The following is a 5,022-nucleotide window of genomic DNA, read 5'->3' on the forward strand; positions in this document are numbered from 1 at the left end:
TATTCCATTCCCTAAGCACCACCACCACGTCTATGGCACTTATCATATATTTACCACTTGCTCTGTTTCAACAAAACACACACAATTATGCCATCACCAAAAACACTTCCATCTAAATCACGAAATGTGGTTGCTCCAGCTAGCTCACCATCCCGGTTACCTCCTACACCAGTTCTATTACAACAACCATCTCACAAAAAAGGTCAATGGAAATCAACAAAAACTCTTCCGTCGTGTAAAATCCGTTTTCCGATCATTCCCTGTAATAAACCCTCCGTGCAAAATGCCGGTTTCTAACCGGCTGCACGAAGGGCATATACATGGAGGAAAACAGATGACAGGTACTCTCTTTGGGTTTAGAAAAGCAAGAGTTAATCTTGCAATTCAAGAAAATCCAAGAGGCGTTCCGTTGCTTGTACTGGAACTGTCAATTCAAACAGGTAAACTTCTCCAGGATATGGGATCTGGACTTGTGAGAATCGCTTTGGAGTGTGAAAAGAATCATTCGGAGAAACTGAAATTAATTGATGAACCTATATGGACTATGTATTGCAATGGGCGAAAAGTTGGGTATGCAGTAAAAAGAGGACCTACAGAAGAAGATCTTAAAGTTATGCAGAATTTGCATGCTGTGTCTATGGGAGCTGGTGTTCTACCAACTGAGTCTTCAGAAGGAGAACTTACGTATATGAGAGCTTTTTTTGAACGAACAATTGGATCAAAGGACTCAGAGACTTATTATATGATGAATCCCAATGGTACCAGTGGTCCTGAGCTCAGTATTTTTTTCGTTAGGATTTGATCAAATATATACTATCACAAAAGATTAATTTTCTTGTCAAAGAAACATATAGGGATCAAAGTATTAAACTTGAATGAAGAATATAATTTTACATCTAATATGTGTTTGGTTCGATTAGTATTCATGTTTGTTACGTATAGAATGTTTTTTCTGATGTTTGATTGATGAATGACTGTTTTTTTTTTTTTAAAAAAAGATTAATGAACATGAAATAGTGTTAAAATTTGGCTATCTAACTTTTTCCCTTGTTGTCATGTTCTTCTAAATCATTGTAATTTGGCTCAATTTGTTTGTAAAGGAGTTCCATACACATATCATATCCAATAATATTCACATCTTGACAAAATTGCTAAAAGGAATGATTTTAAGTTGAAGTCTTGATTAGCTACCTTTTGTCTAACATACTTATCTTCAAATGTCGATTCAGAATTTGAAATATATGAGTTTCTACACCAACTTCAAGTTAACATTATACAATACTTTCTCCGTTCCTATTTATACGTCGTCGTTACTAAAAATAAATGTTTCTTAATACTTGCATTTCACAAAACAAATACATAAATAACAGTATTATTCCTATTTACGCTTGAGAGTTATTAGTCTTGAAAGTATGGATTTGACCAACATAAAAAACTAAATGATTAATTCATGTTCATTGGTCAATTAATTTAATTAATCAAAGTAAATTAATTTATGTTCATTTTAAAAAAAAAAACTTGACTTCAAGAGAACACTAAATAAGGGTACAATGGTAAACTTACATAGTTTCTTAAGGAACATGAAATCTAAAATGGTGACATATAAATAAGAACAGAGAGAATAATAACTTTGCTCATAGCCAAATATGTAATGTATTTTAAATATTTGAGCAATACTATTAAGTTTATGATAATGAGTAATCAACCCTCTAGATCAATTGTACATGCCTACTCAATCAGATGATTTTTGTGTCATTTTTGACATAATCAATTAGGCCAATTGTTTCATTGTGTAAGGAGGAAAGCTAATGTTAATTGAATGAATATCCAATAACTTTTAAGTTGTTTGTCTTCTTTTTGTTGTTGTTAAGTGCTACAATTCAAGAAAAAAGAATTTCCAATGGTCATAAATCTAAGCCACAAGTAGTAATCAAGTGAAGTTTGTCAATATCATGAGGGGTCTTTTTCAATTGAAGTCCTCAGGTTCTTTCTAGATCTTGCCGACCTTTCATTAATGTGTATTTGCTTATTGAAGATATGCAACTATGGAATAGTCGAGTTTCAATGCAGGTATCGGAAATTAATTTTTTTTAAAATGCAACTATAGATTCAAAAGAGGTGAGGAGGGGTGGGGGTGGGGTGGGGAGTCATGTAAATTAATAATTTATAATAATTCGAGATTATTGTATAAATCAAGAATATCATAAAAATTTGTTAAGGTGTTCTTTTGATTAATACATAAGATTTTAATCAAGATTGAATAGATTTGCCTATAATAAGTGTACATGTTTATCAAATTTGCATCATGTAGATCAATACATGAAGTGATATAGTTTGATATGATTTCAATAAATAAGATGCATGGCGAAATGAACATTTTAGGATCTCTATTAAAGGTAAAGCAAAAAAGTTCATAATATTTTTATTTTTATTATAAATTTAGCCATTTTAGAATCAACTTTAGAATTATGAACTAAAGTTGGAAAAAAATTGAATATGAAGTGTGATATATTACTTATAATTATAAAATATAAGTAGACTTCAGATAATTTATTTGAAGATTTGCATAAGGAGAAGGAACCATAGGATTTTGTCTGAAATTTGTCAATACTAACTAGAAGTTAAATATTTTTTAAAAAATTAAATATTATGATTGAAACTAATCTATATATATCTCATTACATTTTTATGAGATGCACATGTCATGTCGATCAACTGTATTTTGCAAATTAAATTTATATCATGTCCACATAATTGATAATTTCCAACATTTCATTCATTATGAGTTGACCAAACTTAGTTAACAGAGGTCCCATTTAAATGCTAGCCAAAGAACCCTTCCATCATACAAATCCATATGAGGTTCTTGAAATTGAATGGTAAAAAGTTTAAAAATATTAGAGCCACAAATATACAAATATTTCAAGTACAAAATTATAAAATTTCATGCCACGTGTACAGCTAAAAAGTCTAGAAGATGACAATTTAAGTCACTTTCAATCCCACGAATATTTATTTTATGTCATCAATTAGTGCATTGAAAGTGTCTATTGTTGTAATAAAGTTGAAAAAGGGGTTATTTTCCAAAGGGGTTTACGTACATTTTTCTGTCTTTTTATATATGGATTTTAGGAAATGACATTTAAGCTAGATTTTTATTTGGTTGTCCTTTTATATATAATTGTTCATTTTGATTTTTTTTTTATCTGGGGAGTTTTCATACAAATCAAATTAATAATCGTCGGATTTACTTTTTACTTTTTTAAGTCAATATACATAAATTATACATATATTATATATCTAGCTGTTATCTTTTATTTAACCGATTGAATGTGCTAATTAGTTAATTCAAGTTTTTTCTCAATAGAAGATAGAAGTCATATGCAAACGAATGGACTATATCTTGAATAATTTTGTTAACTTAAAATGTGAAATTAGAATGGTTACATAGTGAAAATAGAGTTGCCAATTATTTTTTTATATAGGGATAACTCTTTCCTAGTTTAATTATATTGTTGGTTAGGATAAGTCAAAATTTTCATCAAGAAAAATCATAATAGGGCTAGAATATGTGAGTTATTTGTTTTATTTTTGCAAATTATTATCTCTAGTTTTTTATACCTATTATAACCATCAGATTTAAATCTTGTGTGCTTACAATATTCATTGCTTCTAATTATGTAAAATGTGATATACTTTCCAAATGATCGAACAAATCCAATTGAGCAAGAATTTACTCTTCGAATTAGATTAATTATCAATTCTATTTATTATACAATTTTATTCTATAATTACTTTATAGCATTTTGCATAAAACGTAAATTCTTATTATTATAAAAATACATTGCATGTGGATTCTTAATTAACAATTGACTACTTTATTATTATAATTAATATTATTATTCCCACACTGACATCTATTATTGTAGACACTTCAAGAATCAAGCCATCCCAATAATTAAGGAAAAGAATCTTTACAATTGCTAATATCTCCCTACTTTATTTATGTCTTTTTTATATTTCACTTTTGTATTATTGTGTATCGACAAGAATATAGGCTCAAGAGGTTTATTGACGGTAGAAAACTTTCAAAGTGTCAAAGGTTGAACTATCGTACTAAGAATATCTAGATAAAATTTATCACAAGGATAATTGAATTGATTGAACTTGAGATCTTTTGAAGATCTCAAAGTTGAAAGCATAATTTTTTGATCGAGCTTATCATACAAGATTTTTCTAGTACGATTAACCCCTTATATAAATAGAACGCTATCATACTGAAGCGAGATTTATCTTTTACATATCTAAAAAAATAAGAATGATCAATTATTCGTTCATAAATAATAATTAAAATTTTAAAAAATAATATTCTAGTCCATCAAAGAATATCAATAGTCTCATTAGTAGTGATAAGGATGATCTTCACATTAAAAGAAATCTAGATTTGGCCAAATTAACATTCTTTAAGTCAAAACATTAATCGACTTTAGTAGGGCGTAGCTCATATTTACTTGTAAATCAAATCATCCAAACTAAAACTTTTTAACTTATTTACACCATCAAATTAAGTTCGCGTACAATAATTAAAATATTATTTTATTGAATTTGATATAGTACTTTGAAAAATAAAATTAAAAAAATCTGCTATAATTGACTAAATTTGATAATGTAAAAATATGTGATACTATCGAGTATCGATGTGTATAACTTAAATTTAATTTGTTATACTAAGTTGTCGCAGTCGGTACAGTAATGACTAAGCTTTCGAATTAATTGTGAATGTTTCTAATTGGGACAAGTTTTATATTTTTACTTGCTTATGATTTAACTAAAATTAAATGTCATTCAATTTCCTTGTACGTGGATGCAACGTGGAATAAACAAGAATTTCGTTAAAGACAAACTATAATAATGTACATTCCATAGAATTAATTACAACTACATACCTTAATTATCTAGAAAATGTAAAGAAAAAAAAAAAACTAATACTCATAGGAAAAGAAAATAACTCAACATGTACAA

General features: G+C 28.2%; 1 pseudogene; it reads left to right on the forward strand.

Moving 5' to 3' along the window:
* Window positions 1–802, forward strand: LOC125839460 (protein MIZU-KUSSEI 1-like; annotated as a pseudogene).
* Window positions 803–5,022: the final 4,220 nt, after the last annotated feature.

The sequence above is a fragment of the Solanum verrucosum genome, unplaced genomic scaffold (genome assembly GCF_900185275.1).
Source record: "Solanum verrucosum unplaced genomic scaffold, falcon-dt-bn FXZP01000277.1, whole genome shotgun sequence".
Classification (NCBI taxonomy): Eukaryota; Viridiplantae; Streptophyta; class Magnoliopsida; order Solanales; family Solanaceae; genus Solanum; species Solanum verrucosum.